The following is a 20,942-nucleotide window of genomic DNA, read 5'->3' as shown; positions in this document are numbered from 1 at the left end:
TGTTATTTGTGAATTAGATCCTGCCATTATGATGTTAGCTGGTTATTTTGCTCATTAGTTGATGCAGTTTCTTCCTAGCCTCGATGGTCTTTACAATTTGGCATGATTTTGCAGTGGCTGGTACCGGTTGTTCCTTTCCATGTTTAGTGCTTCCTTCAGGAGCTCTTTTAGGGCAGGCCTGGTGGTGACAAAATCTCTCAGCATTTGCTTGTCTATAAAGTATTTTATTTCTCTTTCACTTATGAAGCTTAGTTTGGCTGGATATGAAATTCTGGGTTGAAAATGCTTTTCTTTAAGAATGTTGAATATTGGTCCCCACTCTCTTCTGGCTTGTAGAGTTTCTGCTGAGAGATCCGCTGTTAGTCTGATGGGCTTCCCTTTGTGGGTAACCCGACCTTTCTCTCTGGCTGCCCTTAACATGTTTTCCTCCATTTCAACTTTGATGAATCTGACAATTATGTGTCTTGGAGTTGCTCTTCTCGAGGAGTATCTTTTTGGTGTTCTCTGTATTTCCTGAATCTGAATGTTGGCTTGCCTTGCTAGATTGGGGAAGTTCTCCTGGATAATATCCTGCAGAGTGTTTTCCAACTTGGTTCCATTCTCCCTGTCACTGTCAGGTACACCAGTCAGACGTAGATTTGGTCTTTTCACATAGTCCCATATTTCTTGGAGGTTTTGTTCATTTCTTTTTATTTGTTTTTCTCTAAACTTCTCTTTTCGCTTCGTTTCATTCATTTCATCTTCCATCACTGATACCCTTTCTTCCAGTTGGTCACATCGGCTCCTGAGGCTTCTGCATTCTTCACGTAGTTCTCGAGCTTTGGCTTTCAGCTCCATCAGCTCCTTTAAGCACGTCTCTGTATTGGTTATTCTAGTTATACATTTGTCTAAATTTTTTTCAAAGTTTTTAACTTCTTTGCCTTTGGTTTGAATTTCCTCCTGTAGCTCAGAGTAGTTTGATCGATAGAAGCCTCCTTCTCTCAACTCGTCAAAGTCATTCTCCATCCAGCTTTGTTCCGTTGCTGATGAGGAACTGCGTTCCTTTGGAGGAGGAGAGGCGCTCTGCTTTTTAGAGTTTCCAGTTTTTCTGCTCTGTTTTTTCCCCATCTTTGTGGTTTTGTCTACTTTTTGTCTTTGATGATGGTGATGTACAGATGGGTTTTTGGTGTGGATGTCCTTTCTGTTTGTTAGTTTTCCTTCTAACAGACAGGACCCTCAGCTGCAGGTCTGTTGGAGTTTGCTAGAGGTCCACTCCAGACCCTGTTTGCCTAGGTATCAGCAGCAGTGGCTGCAGAACAGCGGTTTTTTGTGAACCGCGAATGCTGCTATCTGATCCTTCCTCTGGAAGTTTTGTCTCAGAGGAGTACCCGGCCATGTGAGGTGTCCGTCTGCCCCTACTGGGGGGTGCCTCCCAGTTAGGCTGCTCGGGGGTCAGGGGTCAGGGACCCACTTGAGGAGGCAGTCTGCCTGTTCTCAGATCTCCAGCTGCATGCTGGGAGAGCCACTGCTCTCTTCAAAGCTGTCAGACAGGGACATTTAAGTCTGCAGAGGTTACCACTGTCTTTTTGTTTGTCTGTGCCCTGCCCCCAGAGGTGAAGCCTACAGAGGCAGGCAGGCCTCCTTGAGCTGTGGTGGGCTCCACCCAGTTCGTGCTTCCCGGGTGCTTTGTTTTCCTAAGCAAGCCTGGGCAATGGTGGGCGCCGCTCCCCGAGCCTCGCTGCCACCTTGCAGTTTGATCTCAGACTGCTGTGCTGGCAATCAGCGAGACTCTGTGGGGGTAGGACCCTCCGAGCCAGGTGCGGGATATAATCTCCTGGTGTGCCGTTTTTTAAGCCCATCGGAAAAGTGCAGTATTAGGGTGGGAGTGACCTGATTTTCCAGGTGCCATCTGTTACCCCTTTCTTTGACTAGTAAGGGGAACTCCCTGACCCCTTGCACTTCCGGAGTGAGGCAATTCCTCAGCCTGCTTCGGCTGGCACACGGTGCGCTGCACCCACTGTCCTGCACCCACTGTCTGGCACTCCCTAGTGAGATGAACCCGGACCTCAGATGAAAATGCAGAAATCACCCGTCTTCTGCGTCGCTCATGCTGGGAGCTGTAGACTGGAGCTGTTCCTATTTGGCCATCTTGGCTGCCTTCCTCTAAATCTCTTTCATTTTCTTCCATTATTCCAGGTCATGGTATGCCAGTTCTGCTCTCTGCTGTATTTGTGTCCTGTTTCCCTATGTTGTTTGTAATTTTTGATCACAAGCACATTTTCAACAAGGTTTGTTTACCATGGGACTCCCATGAGGTCTGAACTACAGAAGTGGTTTGGGGTTTGCCTCTGCCAGGTCCCTGGAGGTTTCATTGGCCCTAGATTAATTTTTGTGTTAAACTTCTGTTGTAAATTGTGTTTCTGGAGAAGACCACAACAATAGACCCTCTCCCAATAGCTCTTTTGTAATGTGATCTTGCCACTCCTCCATCAAGAGGTGGAGTTTATGATCCCTTCCCCTGATTCTGAGATGCCTGTGACTGACTTTGATTGACAGAATGTGGCAGAAATGACACTGCATCACTTCCAAGGCTGGCCTTATGAGACTCCCCACTTTTGCTTTCACTACTTGGAGAGCTCCCTTTTGGAGGCCAGTCATCATATTAGAAGCATAACTAACTGGAGAACACTATGTGGTGGAGAAGCTCATGCTGTCTACATATAGAGTGAAATGGCATATCAATGAATTAAACATGAAAGTGAAGATTTCTTGGCCCTTTCCATCTTACTCAGCCCATTGGAGCCACCAGCTGAAAGCATGGGAGTGAATGAGCCCAGCCCCGAGTGGAGCAGAAGACCCAACCAGTGAAGCCCGGCCTGAATTCCTGACTAACAGGTGATGAGCAAGTAGCTTGAATCCACCAACTAACCTTGGGATTCCACTTCTTGCAGTCGATCCTTTTCCACTCATTGTGTAGGCAGTTGGGAACACGTCTTCTTATTTCATTACTCTAGTGGGTGAAACTTTTCAAGTGTTTCATTGGGGCCCTTTCCAGTCAGATTAGTTTACTGCAGTGACCAGAAATGTATCTTTACTCATTATGGCCCAGGTTAATTCTTGACCCCTCTGGCACAACTGTCTCTCATCATCATAAAGAAGCATAACATATATAACTATTCCCTCTCTTATGCCACCCCTCTCCTCACAAACATGTAGTGGTTTCCAATTTTCTATGAAATAAAACTCTTGTTTTTCAGTTCCAGATATTTTTATCTAATGAAAGGCCCATACTTCTTATTTATTTATCTATTTATTTATTTATAAGAGATGGGATCTCACTATGTTGCCCATCTGGTCTTGAACTCTTGACCTCCAGTGATCCTCCCACCTTGGCCTCCTAAAGTGTTGGAATTATAGGTGTGAGCCATCGCATCCAGCAAAATCCCCACTTTTCTTATCTCACTGGTCTACATATCTGTTTCTCAGTCAACCTGAACTATCTCTTCTTCCTCTACCTACCCCACTCCATATCCTGTCTCCATAATTTTACTCTCATTATTCTCTTTGCATGAGATACCCAAAGCTCTGGTGTTCACATGTAGATAGATCTAACCTATCTTTCAAACCCCACTAAATCACTTCCTCCTCTATAAAGCCTTTTTTGGTAACCCAAGCTGTAATGTCTCCCTCCTTTGAAGCCCAGTAATATTTTTTACCTGTCAATGTCTTATGATTTCTGCCTTCTCAGATTTTTAAAGCATAGTGGTTTAGAATAGAAATTGGCAAATTACAGTGCAAGTTACTGACCAAATCCAGCCCACTATCTGTTTAGGAGAAATAAAGTTTTATTGGAACACAGTCACACTCATTCATTAAGATATTGTCTATGGTTACTTTTGCACTACAATGGCAGAGCTGATTCTTTGTAAGGAAGACCAGCAAAGCTTAAAATATTTATTGTCTGGCCTTTTACAGAAAAAAGGTTGCTGATCCCTGATTTAGAGCATGAAAATTGGATTTTGTATTACACCTTTATATATACATATATTTTTTATTTTACTGTAAGTTCTGGGATACATGTGCAGAATGTGCAGGTTTGTTACATAGGTATACATGTGCCATGGTGGTTTGCTGCATCTGTCAACCCGTCATCCAGGTTTTAAGTTCTGCATGTATGTATTTGTCCTGATGCTCTCCCTCCCCTTGCTTCCCACCCTGTGACAGGCCCCAGTGTGTGATGTTCCCCTCCCTGTGTCCATGTGTTCTTGTTGTTCAACTCCCACTTATGATTGAGAACATGCAGTGTTTGGTTTTCTGTTCCTGTGTTAGTTTGCTGAGAATGATGGCTTCCAGCTTCATCCATGTCCCTGCAAAGGACACGAACTCATTCTTTTTTATGGCTGCATAGTATTCCATGGTGTATATGTGCCACATTTTCTTTATCCAGTCTAACATTGATGGGCATTTGGGTTGATTCCAAGTCTTTGCTATTGTAAATAGTGCTGCAATAAATATATGTGTGCATGTGTCTTTATAGTAGAATGATTTATAATCCTTTGGGTATATACCCAGCAATGTTACCCCTTGATATTTACCAGCTGTATGATTCACATCTTGCTGTGAAGGCCAAGTGACAGAATGTGAATGCACTCTTTTGGAATCTATGAAGTATAAATGTAGAGTGTTACTACTGCTATTACTTTCGCCTTCACTCAAAGTGTGTTATGGTTTGCCTCTAACTGAGTAAACAGTTCTTATAAGGAAATGGAAGGAAAGTAGAAACAGGGTGGTGTCAATGAGATACCACCTTATTCCTGGAAGAATAACCATTATCGAAAAATAAAAATAATAATAGATGTTGGCAGGGATGTGATAAAAAGGAAATGCTTTTACACTGCTGTGGGAATGTAAACTAGTACAACCACGGTGGAAAACAATGTGGAGATTCCTTAAAGAACTACAAGTAAAACTACCATTTGATCCAGCAATCCCACTACTGGGTATCTACCCAGAGGAAAATAAGTCATTATACAAAAAAGATACCTGCACACGAATGTTTATAGCAGCACAATTTGCAATTGCAAAAATATGGAACCAGCCCAAATACCCATCAATCAATGAGTGGATAAAGAAATTGTTTTTTATATATATATATATATATATATATATATATATATATATATATATGCACACACACACACAAATACACACACCCACATATATATACACACCCACACACACCATAGAATACTACTCAGCCATAAAAAATAATAAAATAATGGCATTCACAGCAACTTGGAATGGAATTGGAGACCATTATTCGAAGTGAAGTAGTAACTCAAGGATGGAAAACCAAACATCATATGTTCTCACTCACAAGTGGGAGCTAAGCCATGAGGATGCAAAGGCATACAAATGATACAATGGACTTTGGGGACTCGGAGAAAAGGGTGGGAGGGAGTAAGGATAAAAGACTACACATTGAGCACAGTATACACTGCTTGGGTGATGGGTGCACCAAAATCTCAGAAACCACCACTAAGGAACTTATTCATGTAACCAAACACCACCTGTTCCCCAAAAGACCTATAGAAATAAAAAAGAAAAAGAAACAGTGTGGTGCTATGTTGGGTATTATTGTATTCTTTCTATAACAGTGTATAGATATGTGTGCACAAGCAACATGATCTAGATAGAAGCATCAGTAAGCAGAGACCTATATTAAACTTAGAGAAACAGAGAAAAATTTTCCCTTGTAAGCTCTGATGTGGAACAATGTGACCACAGTATAGACACAGATTAATGTGTACCAGCACATCTTTTGTACACATCTTTGCTCTGTAAACTGCACCTGAAGATGATATTTCAAAAGTGAAAAAGCTGACATTGTCCTTTCTATCTTGAAATAATCTCTCAGCTTTTGTGTTTTTGTAGAGGCAGATTTTTGAACATGGAATGTCAAAGATGATTTCTCAGTGTGGATAAAATAAATGAGAGGCCATTGTTAAAAACAAAAAATGAGGCCAACTCCACACTGACAGCTCAGAGATGGTGGTTAAGAAAGCCCTGTTTCTAACCAAATCCCACAGCCAGTAGTAGTTTAAAAGAAGTAATGTATGTCCCATCAGGAAATTTTGCTTCTACATTTCTTCTGGGATGTTATTAAATTTTCTTCTAGGAAGGAGACCAGTAAGCTACAAATTGTTTTCTCTACTGTTTGTGCAGTGAAAGCAGCGGGTGGGAGGGGAGTGTTTAAGGAGTCTGGCATTCTGTGGGGCATCAGGGCCTCTTTAATTAGAGGAAAGCTGTCAGGGAAGATGGACAGTGTTCCCTTTGTTAGGGCAACACAGTGTCATTCAAAATCATATTTGTTTTTAAACTCAGTGTATTTGCACACAACCACAGTGAGATACACAGTTTAGATGATGCATGAGAATTTTGATAGGAGATGTTTGCTTTCAAAAATAAAACAAATAGTGACACAGGCTTTTGAAAACCAAGAGTTGCAATGAGAGTGCCGTAAAAAGTTCACTCTAATTTTGAAATTTGCTGGTAAATGGGTTATATCAGCTTGAGGGGAACTATAACATACATGATACTTTGAATCTGAAAATGGAATAAAAACTGTTCTGTCAGTAGAAGTAAATTTTACAACACTGAATCCTTTGTTGCTTTTTTTCTTTCTTAGCCATCTTCAATTCTAAATAAATTTGTACAACAATAAAATGATATAAATTGTTAAAATTTTTCCATTTCTAGGACTTTCTTTGACTTGGGCAAGATTAAGAGGAGAGGTTAGTGTCTGTATATCTTAGTGATGATATTCACATCATCCAGGAAATTTTATTTTCTAGAACAAATTGCCTATTATGGCTAATCAATAGTGTACTGATATCTTAATGAAGCATTTCCTTTAAGAGAAGTGACCTAGTGTGGAACCTGTTGTTGACATTTGTCCCAGGTCACTGGTATATAAAATGCCCTGTGTTGTGCTTAATTTTTTATGTTGTTTTATTATAAGCAATCCTGGATTACCCAATAGGCAAGCTACACATTCCAAAAGCATCAATAAAATAGGAGCATGAAAAAAGAAACAACTAGGGTTGCTCAAGAAAGTGATATATAAGCATCAAAGTAATTTTCATGAAAGACAAAGCAAGACTCTATTGGACTTTGTTATAGCTGCTACTCAGGCACCACATAATGATGTTTTGATCAATGATGGGCCACATATACAACAGTGGCTCCATAAGATTATAATGGAGCTGCACTGTATAGGTGTATCATTTTTCCTTTATACCATATTTTTACTGTAGATTTTCTATGTTTAGATACACAAATACTTACAATTGTATTACAACTGCTTACAGTATTCGATAGAGTAACATTCTGTAGGGGTTTGTGGCTAGGAGCAGTAAGCTGTATCATAAGCCTAGATGTGTAGTGGGCTATACCATCTATGTTTGTGCAAGTACACTTTATGATGTTTGCACAATCATGAAATTACCTAGTGATGAATTTCTCAGAACATATCCCTGTTGATAATGACTATATGAATTTTAGCAAGGTTTCTATGCTAAATTATACATTGGGGGAGGGAACACCACAAAATTTTCAATGCTTAGGCCTTAAAAATTCATAATCAGGCCTGATTACATGTCACATCATAATTTTGTTGGATCATAGTAGGCTTTTTAGAGAAAATCACAGAAAGAAAATACACAGCCTCATAGGCTCCACAAGGAGCCTATACAAGCATAAAAAATATACCCAGGAAACAGAGACCTAATCAGTTTATAATTTAGTTATAATTGTGTTTGATGTTTTATTTGGTTTGACTATGTTGTTAACTCTCATGTTGACAGAGTACTTTATTAAATTGTTAAATACCCATTTGTTTGAAATATGGGTAATTTGCAGTTACTGATTACATGCTGTGAGACATGACCCACCACACTGCAGGTAGATGATCAGAGAGTATCTCTCCATAGTTGAAGTTTGCCCGGCTATAGCCCAATAGACTAATGACTGTGGAAGTCAGCTGCATGGAACTCAACTAATTGGAGCCTTCAAATAATTGGATTTTTTCCTCTTGTACTATTTTTTCTGTTTAAAAAAGAAGCAATGCCATGACAATAACCCAGATAAATTTTTTTAAAGTGGGTTCCTAATTGTGGTTCTGGAGCAGTACATATTAAGCCCAATTTCCTGGCCCACTTCCATCTACAGTTCTGCTTAGTGAAAACTATTGTTGCTAAGGATGATGCTGGAAAACTCCAACTTTTAAAGAAGTATTACTTTTGTTTGCAATATTGAAATAAAGTAGACAAACAGATTCAGAAACATTTTTTAACCGTAAGAATTGAGGCAGAAATTTTCTATGTAACTCCAGTTCATTTTACTGAAGCCACAGTTTTATTTATTCAGCTCTACTTCTATCATTGAGATAATTAAGTTTCATTGTGTCTGGCCTGACATCTTTCTTAGAATATCCAAGGATGGCAGCATTTTGAAGTAGGCCTACCAAAGACATTCATCCACAAAGCCACGTATGTGCCCAAAAAGTGTTTTCCCAGGGGGAAATATCTATTCCCTCTTTGGAAAATTTCATTGAGTTGAAATAACCTTGAGGCCAAATTGCTGGTCTAAGGAAAAATTATAAAGTGTGTGGAAAGAAACCAACATCTGGTGAGAACCTACTATTTGCCTATTGTTTTATCTACATTACTTCATTTAATTCTGTAAACCAAAAAGTATCTGAGACACGTCTCAATCAATTTAGAAGTTTATTTTGCCAAGGCTAAGGACATGCCCATGACACAGCCTCAGGAGGTCCTGTAGCCCATGTGCCCTGGGTGGTTGGGCTACAGCTTGATTTTACACATTTTAGGGAGACATAAGAAATCAATCAGTACATATAAGATGTAAATTGATTCAGTCCAGAAAGGTGGGACAACTCAAAAGACGGTGGTGGGCTCCAGGTCATAGATTGATTCAAAGATTCCAAATGCCAACTGATTAAAAGAGTTCATCTAAAGATCTGGAATCCATAGAAAGGAGTGTCTGGGTTAAGATAAGCAGTTGTGGAGACCTAGGTTCTTTTTTTTGTGTGTTTTTTTTTTGTTTGTTTGAGATAGAGTCTCACTCTGTCGCCCAGGCTGGAGTGCAGTGGCGTGATCTCGGCTCACTGCAAGCTCTGCCTCCGAGGTTCACGCCATTCTCCTGCCTCAGCCTCCCTAGTAGCTGGGACTACAGGTGCCCACCACCACGCCCAGCTAAGTTTTTTGTATTTTTAGTAGAGACGGGGTTTCACCATGTTAGCCAGGACGGTCTTGATCTCCTGACCTTTTGATCCGCCCGTCTTGGCCTCCCAAAGTGCTGGGATTACAGGCGTGAGCCACTGCGCCTGGTGGACCTAGGTTCTTATTATATAGATAAAGCTTCCTGGTAGTAGGCTTCAGAGAGAATAGATTGTGTAAGTGTTTCTTATCAGACTTAAAAAGGTGCCAGACTCTTAATTAATTCTCTCCTGGATGGAGGAAAAGACCCGGAAAGGGAAAGGAGTTCTCTACAGAATGTAGACTTTCCCCATAAGAGACAGCTTTGCAGGGCCTTTCAAAATATGTCAAAGAGGCCGGGCATGGTGGCTCATGCCTGTAGTCCCAGCACTTTGGGAGGCTGAGATGGGCAGATCAACTGAGGTCAGAAGTTCTAGACTGAGCAACATGGTGAAACCCTATCTCTACTAAAAATACAAAATTTAGCTGGGTGTGGTGGTGCATGCCTGTAGTCCCAGCTACTCAGGAGGCCGAGGCAGAAGAATCGCTTGAACCTGGTAGGTGGGGGTTGTAGCGGGCCTAGTTTGAGCCACTGCACTCCAGCCTGGGTGACAGAGTGAGGCTCTATCTCAAGAAAAAACAAACAAACAAACAAAGTATGTCAAAGAAATGTATTTTAGGGTAAAATACTTGGACTTCTTTCAAGGCTTGCTATCTGTCATGTGATGCTATATTAGAGTCAGGCTGGAATTTACTGGTATTGCTAGAAGACGTCTTAAGATCTCTGTTTTGGTGTTATTGCTGGTCAGCTATGCCTGGATCCCAAAGGGAGGAGGGTATAATGAGGCATGTCTAGCTCCCTCTTCCCATCATGGCCTGCACTAGTTTTTCAGGTTAATTAAGAAAGCCTTTGGCTAAGAGGAGGGGTGTATTCAATTGGTTGGGGGGGTTAGAATTTTATTTTAGGCTTACATTCCTCACAAAACTTCTAGGGATATTTGCATTCTTATTATCTTCATTTTTCGGATAAGAAAGCTGCAGCTGTATTTTTCCAAAAATATTTAACCTGTGTCAAATCATGAATAAATAATCAGGCAAATCAAATTTGAGGAACATTCTGCAAAACAGCTTTTCAAAACAACTATTAAAAACAACTCTTCAACACTGTCAATGTCTTGAAAGACAAAATAGGAGAACTATTCTAGATTAAAAGAGATGAAAGACATGATAAATCAAAAGCAATACGTGATCCCTGTTGCCTTCCTGACTGAAATCAACAATAAGGAACATTGTTGGTACAAAAGGGAATTTTAAAATATGGTTGTAAATGTGATAATGATGTGTAGTTGTGTAAGAGAGTATTCTTGATATTATAAGAGACATGCTAAAGTCTTTAAAAGTGAAGTGTCTTAATGTCTGCAACTTACTATCAAATGTTGCAGGGGTGTGTGTGTGTGTATGCACACACATGGAAAGAGAGAGAAAGAGAGATAGAGGGGAAAAGTAAATGTGGCAAAATGTTAACAAATGTTGAATTAGCCAGGCACAGTGGTTTGAGCCTGTAGTCCCACCTACTCGGGAGGCTGAGGCAGGAGAATTTCCTGAGCCCAAGAGTTCAAGGCTACAGTGAACTATAATTGTGTCACTAAACTTCAGCCTGGGCAACATAGACAGACTATCTCTTAAAAAAATAAAAAAGGTAAAACAAATTGATGAATCTCTGTAACGTGTATATAGGGTGTTCTTTGTATTATTCAATTTTTCTTCAGGCTTGAAATTTCTCCAAATAAAAAGTTGGGGAAATCTGAAAGGATGCTGAGTTGCAGAGAGGTAAAATAATGATAGCAAGATTTAAATCGAGGTGTTTCTGCTTTAGCTTTGGTTCCAACTCCCTGCACACAAGTTACCTCTCATCTGGCTGGGAAAATGAGAGGTCACTCTTGAAAAATTGGCTCACAATACAAAGAAGTATATCCCAACTCACAAATGAGTCAGAGTTACAGTAAAGACTGTAGGAGTTTGGAAGAGGAGTCGATGCTGCCATGCCCTAAGGCCAGGAACTGTATCTCTTTCTTCAGGGCTCTATGTCCAGGTTCTTGCATACAGTAGGCACTCAAATAAATTTACTGAATAAGTACTTCCTGTTAGTATTGGCCATCCTGTGGATTGTGACTTTTGAATTAGACACTTAAAGATGAGTTGGATTTTGATTACTGAAAAGAAGGGAAGACTATCCAGGTAAATAAATGGCATGCGAAAAACAATGCAGCGCAGGGAAGAAAAGTGGGGAGTGAGGAGTGGGGGAAAAGCTGGATAAACTGATAAAATTACTTAATAGCTTATCCTTAGGTCTCATCACTTGCATAGACTTGATGATAGTTTTAGAGAGATATTATTTTGTGTTCATGTTTTTCTTCTTCTTCAACATATTGTTCTTACTGCCTCCCCTGCCCCACACCCATTTTGGATTAGGAGAAGGAATATTGCTTATTGCGAGGGTCAGCCTGGGTTTTAGCCTTAAAACGTCCCAAAGAAAAATATCTGGGCACATTCACTCTGAGGTGCAGAGCTAGAAGAAAGCTTTTCAGGACGCCAAGAGTATTTCATTTGACAGCACATATTCTCTTTCATTCAAGATGAACCCTTAGCTAAATCTCGTTATTTTGCTATTTCTCATCCATGAAGAAGCCACTTGAGGTGCCCAAAGAACCCTAGCATGCCAACTGTTAGCATGGCTGGTGCGTGAGATCGCTAGCACTATGTACTCTGCAGGAATGTCATCTCAAATGCATCATTTTGCTAAGTAAGTGCCCCTGCTCAGTGCCAACACTAGTTTTTCTTCTGAAAAGGCATGCTTCCTAGAAATTACCCTTTAGCTGACCCCACAGCACAACACACATTACATGTTTAGTGATGTCACTCCCATTCCCTGGTTGCAGACAAGAGACGCCAGAGAAGAGGAGGGAGTTTAGCATTGAGGGAAATAGAAAATGTTTATTTTATGTCTCTCATCAGAGGCTCAATGCCAGACACACACATTTCAGGGCTCAGCACACTGAACATGCAGACATACATGGAATCCACAGTGAGAGTATGGAGAATCCAAGTGGAATGTGGGACCAGAAAGAGGCGGGAAGATCAGAGTTATGTGTAATAAAAGAGCTTTAATAAGTTGCAAGAAAAATTTCGGGTTTCATGTAAAGGAGGATTTTGAAAAGATTAGAACTATTGGAGCTGGGAAATTCCTATAGAATGTTGTGAAATTCCCTCTTTAACTACTATGGATTCCTTTCTGAGATGGATTGAGTTTGTACTGTCTTGTCTCAAACACAGGGTTAATTCAGAAGTCTACTTAAGACACTATTAACATTTATGCAATAGCCAGATACATGTGACTGCTTCATATCATTAAAGAATAGAGCAGTTTTGCCTCCCCCCCCCAAAAAAAGGTACCACTATATTAACTTTCTTTGGTTTTCCCTAGGCTTAACAAGTGGATTTTTGGGTTTGCTGAAGAAGAAAAAGAAGGAGAAGGAGAAGGAGGAGGAGAAGAAGAGAAGTGTGATTAACAAGAAAAAAAACTTATTTGGGGGCTATGAACACCTTGAATATTTAACAGAATATCAGCTACTCATCTGTAACCATTCACTACATAGCTAAACTTTTAGTAATAATGTAGGTATTCTCTGGCCAAGAGAAAGATAGGATGTGTGTGTGTGTGTGTGTGTGTGTGTATAACAGAAGAAAATGGAAATAAAATAAAATAAAGGATATTTTGGAGTCAGTGAGTAAATATTTACTTTTAGAGTATAGCATGTTTTAATGGAATATGATGTGTAGGACTGGAGGAGGAATAACAAATATATTTACTTATAATTACTTATTGTTTTTACAAACTCTACTTACTAAAAATTATCTGAGATGGCTCACATTTATCCAACAAACACTGCTGAAAGCCTCATATATCCTTTGCCTAAATTTGTTGAGAGTAGGTACAGAGCACCACATGAGTCAGAATTCATAATGGCATGTACAAGGAATGTGATCACTAGTAGGAGGCAATTCTCTATGGAATTCCTAAGTTTCTGTATGTCTTGTGATAAGAGGTAGAGAATGCCTTTGTTATAGATTATCTTTTCAAGAATATTTGCATTATTGACTAGCCTTGGGGGAGAAAAAGGGAGAGACATAAAGACAGAAAGAATATTTCCCTCAAGAGCAATAGGCCAGCATGCTTACTGCCTATTATAAAGTATTTGAGTTCCCTAAGCTCAGGACTTTTTCCTTTTAAACAAAACCCACAGTGGCTTGGTTTTCTTCAAGTTACCATGTGGGAACTGGGGCTTGGGGAATGGGTGCAATTGCTGTAATAAGTAGCCCCATAACTGTAAGTAATAAATAGTTCTACATCTCTGGTCCAGGGGTCTTGTAGCTTCATCCAACAGCCATAAAAATGTGTAAGTAATTTCTTAGTTTGCATGTGGGGTAAACTTCCAGACCCTTAACAAATTTTGTTATTTGCTTTGAGTATTTGCATTTTATTCAGACAAATACTTGAGCCAAACTTGTACTTTCTCAAGGAAAAACATACCCTATCATATTTAATTTTCTTGTTAAATTTAAACTCAAAAACCTCCCCAGGGGAAAATGAGTAAAGAATGTTGTAAAAGAAAGAAGAGTCAAAATGGAATGATGAGAGTACCAAAAATAGGCTGGGTGCAGTGGCTCATGCCTGTAATCTGAGCACTTTGGGAGACCACAGTGGAACAGTCGCTTGAGGCCAGGAGTTCAAGACCAGCATAAGCAACATAGCAAGACCCCATCTCTATTAAAAAAAAAGTAAACAAACAGACAAACAAAAAATACCAAAAATAATGAAAAAAAAAAAACAGGTCAAGAAAAGAGTAGGGCATAGGCATTAAACTTTTAAAAATGTCTTTAGACAAATGTTGTTTAAAAATATTTTAGATTCATCCAATGGTTATGCTAATAGACATACTTTTGCTGAAAATACGGACAAGGGCTAGTTTATAGGGAGAGAAGTGGTTGACTATTCTTCACCAATTTTTAAATGGCAAAGTTTTATTACAGTTAAAGAATGGAAACAGACAGCTGTGAATAACTCATTTAAAATGTAAGCTGATGAAAGAAGGAGACAGACATTTTTCTAGTGTTCAAATTACGCAGTGCTTGTCCTAAACACTGCTGAATTCACCACTTGGAAGGGAAGACTAATCTTACTTGGAACATGCCATTATTTAGTATGTAATTTCTTACTAATTCTTAATTATAAAGGTGTCAGTGAAAACCACAAACTCAGTTATTTAAATCTTTGATGCTTTTGAAAATTCAGCTATCTTCATCGATTAGACAAAACAGATTTATTTATAAGATTCTATTAATTACATTTTAATAAAAATGAAGATGAAATAAAGTGGAACAAACTGAAAAAGAAATCATAGTGTTAGTGAATCATTTTTAACTACACTAAATATCAAATAAACACAATGCACCATGGCTGGTTAAAAAGTACTACATACAGTGATTTTTAAAAAAAATCATGATATAAATAAGGTAGCTTCCACTTAGAAGAAAAGCGTCACTGATTTCTCAATCAACTGAGAACACCCACAGGGATAATCACAGGCTACTCTTGTCGTTAAACATGAACTCAAAATCCATCCAAATCAAGTAATCAGTCTGATGATTAAAAAGTAGAAAATACCTTATAGACAAATATAAGATGATCTCAGAGTATCATATGTGATGAAGGAAGTAATAACACATCCACAGTTTCTTACCCAAAACCTTTGAGCAGCATTCAGAATGGTAGGACAATCTGATTTTCAATTTCATACATTTATGGTTGCTAGCATCTTTCATCTGGAATTCTTAGTTATCTCTTCAGAGTTGAATGAATTGAATCAGATTAATCAGCACTAACTGAACATGTAAAGTACCGTATTTCCTTGCTGGGGGCACAAAAAGGTGAAGGCTGCAAAGAAAAAGAAGAAACCAGTAAGCTTACAATCTATTAGGGAAGTAAGGCTAAAAATAATAATAAAAAAGATGCAGATAACAGGTCAAGTGAACACTGGAAAAAACTTCCACCAGATAGGATGTGACTCATTGCCAAAAGAATTTTGCAAACAGTAATTGTTGGAATTCAAAGAGGAGAAACTACACTAGACTAGGGTGGTCTGAAAGGGCATCAAGAGCCAAATGGGATTTGATCTGGGATTGAAGGATGGTGAAATCTAGCTGAGAAAAGAATGCGAAGATCAAGACAGAGGTTGGCAAACTACTGCTTGTGGGCCAAATTGGGTCTGCAGATTGTTTTTCTATATCTGCAGAACCAAAAGTGGATTGTACATTTTTAAATAGTTAAAAAAACAAAGAATAATATTTCATAGCACTGAGAAGTACATGAAATATAAATTGTAGTGTCCAGAAAAAAGTTTTATTGGAACACAGCCACTGCCCATTGTTTATTTCTATGGCTGCTTTCATACTACAATGGCAGTGTTGAATAGTTGTGACAGAGACCAAATGGCTAGCAAAGCCTAATATTTACTCGGCTCTTTGCTGACAAAGCTTGCCAACTGTTGGTGTAAGAGAATAACGTGCAATGATTAAGGAGACAATGTTGGCAGGCCTATAAATATATCAAGAGGCCACTGAAAGTTTTGACTGTAGGAGGAAGCCCATTCACAAATTGTTTCTGCTTCCTATACACATCACCTGGGCTTGCAAATGTTTGTTAAACCAACAAATCAACCAGGATTTTCAGATTCCTAAGTCACTGGTTGCTTTATATCTGTTGCTCTTGAAAAGAATGAATGACTTTTCCACAGGGGACATTCCCCTTTACGTTTGCCTGTTCCACCTTCACACAGGTGTGCTGGGAGCAGCTTGATACATATTGACATTGTTGGGCACAATAACAATACCTTGTGTTTCAGGGGTTGTGTGAGAATGTATTCAGGTGACTTCTTTTTGGACCTTTTTTCTTTGCATTGGATGATGTTTTCCTTCTACCTTTTCTATAACAGTTCAGAAATAGATACAAACAGGAGAGTTCAGGGAGATTCCTGGAAGGGGATGGTATTGACACGAAGAATTAGCAAAAATCATAGCTCTCTCCAGAGGGTTTGTGAGGGCTAGACCATTAGAGAAAAAAAATGGTTCAGGCAAAATAAACTGCAGCAGAACCCCAACTGTTAGGCCCTCTCCCCTGGGTGTTCCCATCAGTCCTGCACGGATGCATTTCAAATACCAACTTTCCATTCTAATCTTTTAGGGCAGCATGTAACCAGGTCTCACCGAGAGGAGAAATCCAAGAAGAGTGTAGAGAAACACACATGAGAAGAACCTCACAATAAAAAGGAAACAAACTCTGGGAAACATGGTTAAGAAATATCAGACTCAATTAATAATGGAGCCTTCAACAGCCTTGGAGAGATCCAATACAAACTAAATTCAAACTATATGCCAGTGCTTCTAGCCATATTTACTTTTTTTTTTTTGAGATGAAGTCTAGCTCTGTCACTCAGGCTGGAGTGCAGGGGCACAATGTTGGCTCACTGCAATCTCTGCCTCCCAGGTTCAAGCAAATCTCTTCCCTCAGCCTCCCAAGTAGCTGAGACTACAGGTGTGCGCCACCACACCTGGCTAATTTTTGTATTTTTATTAGAGACGGGGCTTCACCATGTTGGCCAGGCTGGTCTTGAACTCCTGACCTCAAGTGATATGCCTGCCTGGGCCTCCCAAAGTTCTGGGATGATAGACGTGAGACACAGTGCCCAGTCCATATTTACTTTTAATTGATTATGTTTTAAAAAAAAAAAAAACTTAGAGGAAAACTCTTTAAGAAAAACAAATCAGGTTAAAAACTACATTCTTCTAGGTAATGAAAAGTAGGTAAACAACATTAGTTTTGGATTTTTTAAAAATTAAAAACAGCTTTTTTTTATTGGTTCATTTGAAAAAAAATGGAAACTTCCAATAGGAAAGGTAGAGCTGAGATGAAGTTAAGGGAGAACGTTACTGAATGGGAAAATATATAATATTTAAAAAATGCAATTTTAAATCATGCGTAACTTGTCTTGGAGTTCATCCCAGATAAGTATCAGTATAGTCAGGGATGATGACGAATTCTGGATTAGAACTGTGTAAAGGTTTGAAATAGCAGTAAGCTCAAGTCTTGGGAATGCAAACTGGATGACATTTTGGAATGTCCTACTATCAAAAAGGAGAGAAATGGAGCTTAACCCCATATGTCAGTGTATTCTCATAAACAGCTACCTAAAAGGGCATAGCCAAGATGCAGTTAAACATAGCTACAGACACACGTGTGGACCTGGACATCTGGACGCCTGCTTTAGGATATGAAAAATTTCCTAGGTCACAATTGTAACAGTGCAATGATTTCTAGAAAAAGAAGATCATTTCCTATCCTGGCTCAGAATGTTAAAAAAAATGACTTTCCCATAACATTTTCTAATGGATCTTCCAGTCACAGTCTCCTATGGAGGCATAATTTATGTAGTGGATGACAAAGAGTTTTATGATATCTGAAATTCATTTAAAATCTTTAGATTGGAAAAATTGAGATCCAATTAAAATCTTAATAAATGACTCTGTTGCATACAAATATATTAAATTAAAATGTGTGCAGGCTGAAATTGGAAAAGTTATGAGAGTCAGCATGTTAATTCTATTTCTATCAGGGAACTAACTGTATGTTATAACTCTGAGAATTATTGGGTAACGGGGCTGTTTACAATGAGGCAAAACTGAATTTAAATAGCACATTTTCACCCATGACTTGTCATAACTCATGAAGTCTCCACCTTGAGGCATGGTGAAATCTCACTAGTGAAAGGCCTCTGAGGAGAAGGAAGGTGGACCAGTTGAAGCCAAGAAGAGCCCTAGGGAGGCTGATGTAGTGAAAGGGCCAGGTCCAAGGATCTCTCCATGAAAGGAAGCAAAGGCTGGCAGGCTGCTCTGTGGCACCCCCACGTAGTAGGTGAGATGCAGCAGTGAGAATCTTTGATTGGAAGTCATTCTCATGCACTGAAGGTGGTAACAGCTTGATTGGTGAGAGACTGATGAGAAGTGCTGGGTCTTTGTTAAGGTATGACCCAGGGGCTGAGGGTTGAAAAATACTGGGTGAGTGTATCTAACTGGTACACTCAGATTGATAGAGTGTACCTATCCTCTTCATACTCACATATTTACCCTAGGTTTTGTATCCTAGTCTGTATCCCAGGGAGGATTCATACTTACCCTAAGTTTTCCTATGGCTACACTAAGACAACAGATGAAATGTGAAGAGTGACAAATGACAGAGATTGGGCTTCTAACATACTGGACAGCGGAATGTAACAGTTAAGATGGCAAACCCACAAGTCCCTAGATTCAAACCCCTGTTCCCCTAGTTACCAGCTGGGGATGATAACATCCATGTGGATGTTGTGAGGATCAAATGAGATACTTTATTTAATTGCAGGATGCTTCCATTTTGTTATTATTTTTGGAAACAGAAGCTCTTGGCTTTAAGTCACATAATGTTAGAGCTGGAAAATTATGCTACACCTATGGACTTGACTAAGCTGTTCCTGTAGTCTGGCCAGTTTTAAAACAAAAAAAATCCTGGCAACACACTCCTATCCTTCCAGCCCCAACAAATCTGGCTATCTCCATTCCCTGGTAGGTTCAAAACCTGTTTTTATTTCCATCCAAAAGCTTCCCCCCCGGCCCCAGACATCAAGTGGTCCATCTAAAACAGTGATTGTTAATATTGTTTTGTAAATCTTCCAGTCCAGATTTATTCTAGAACTTGAGTTTGTTTTTAGATTGTTATAAATGTGCCTTTATTTCTAGCAGTTCGACATAACTTTTGGATGCTAATAAAAAAATAACACCTTGGGAAGTATGGACATGGGTGGATAGAAATGTAATTGAGAAAGCCATACCCAAGTAGATTGAGGGAATTAGTAAAGGCCTCATCATGGCATACTCAAGTCATAACATGTTAAAAGTTTGCTCCGTTGGTGTTCATCCTCCTGAGACACCCAAGGCTGATGGCAATCATCCTATTCATCTTCTCCCACAAATCTATCTTTAGCGGAAGATTTTCTTCTTTACATAAAGAGCTATCATTTGAAAAGTGCTCATAGTGCCAGAAATTGAGGTAAATGCGTTTGCAAACATTATTATCTCATTTAATTCTCTTGAGGATAGATACTATTAGATAAGGTAAGGATTAAAGAGAGGTTAAGAAACTTGATCAAGGACACCCAGCAGGGAAGTACGTAGCAGGGCTGTTCACTAGGGCCTGCTGTTTCTCTTTCCAGATGTACAGACTTTCTAGAGAGAACGATGTGCTCTGCCCACCCTCGCCCCTTTGCCCTGCTGTTCTGCCAGGGACATGCAGGAGACGGAGGCCTTCCTCTTATCTCAACCGCAAGAGGCCTTCCTCTTTTACTAATATTCCTCAGCACAGACCCTTTACGGGTGTCGGGCTGGGGGACGGTCAGGTCTTTCTCTTTCTCCTTCCTGAGATCTTTGCTTCCAATTTGGCTAAGGCCCCTTCCATGTTATAGTATCATGTATCTCTTACTCTTGTCTTTCTCACTTAACTGTGAGCCCACCTTGATGTTAGATATTCTGAAAGTCATTCTCCTATCCCTGAAAGGTCTTCAATAAAGATTTTTCCTCCACTTAGTGGAAGGTGAATAAAATTTATTCCTCTATTTAGTAGTGGCTCAATAAAAAATTTGTGGAATTAATCAAGGAATGAGTGAATGAATGAAATACTGAGTTTTCCTGGCCCATGAAGTACCATGAGCTAAAGCAGCGGTTTAAAGTATATAGTCCCGAACAAGGAATTCTTACTAAAAACACACCGGATCTTTAAGGCAGAGGAGGGAGGGGCGGGAGGAAGAAGTCGAAGAGCAGGGTGTGGTATTCCAGGGAGACCGAAGACAGGAGCTTCCCATGGGACAGGCAGTTCATCCACAGGCTCAGCTTCTGCAACCTCCTTCCTGTGGTTACTCCTGCTCTCTAAGAATTCTGCATGTTCTCATCAAGAAAATACCAAATTCCTTGAAAGCCTGGATTCTGCCTTGTGGTTTGTGAGCCAATCTCATGACACCACCAGCCCACAGTGCTTTTCCTGATTCCATGGAGGCAACCTAGACGGAGCTTCTAGCAAGTGAAACTTCTTTTGGGTAAATATTTGGGGACCGCTTTCAAAATTTTTCTGACAGACCAAGTGGTAAAAATCTGTGTGTGTACACGGAATGCTCTCTCCCTTCTGCAATGCGTTTACTCTCCTTGTAGAAATAACTGCTTCTCTTAGCCGGCTCTTGCTTGGAGCAGGGAAGAGCAAAGTCCTGTCATGTACACATACACAGTTTATAAACATATACTGTACAATCAACATGTACATATATAATACAATATACGCATGTGTGCATCCTGTATCTGTATACTGTATATCATGCATATACAATTTCATAAACAAGCTTGTACCAGGAAAAGGCAATAATCTATATATTATACACACATATATGTATATGTAAAATATGTACACACACACACAAAATATACCATACAGAGTGTAAGGTTCATGACGTCTTTCTTTCGTTGATATTTGTGATCCCTTATTAGTGGTAAATT

This window comes from Pongo pygmaeus, chromosome 1 (assembly GCF_028885625.2).
Source record: "Pongo pygmaeus isolate AG05252 chromosome 1, NHGRI_mPonPyg2-v2.0_pri, whole genome shotgun sequence".
Lineage (NCBI taxonomy): Eukaryota > Metazoa > Chordata > Mammalia > Primates > Hominidae > Pongo > Pongo pygmaeus.
This window is presented reverse-complemented; position numbering follows the sequence as displayed.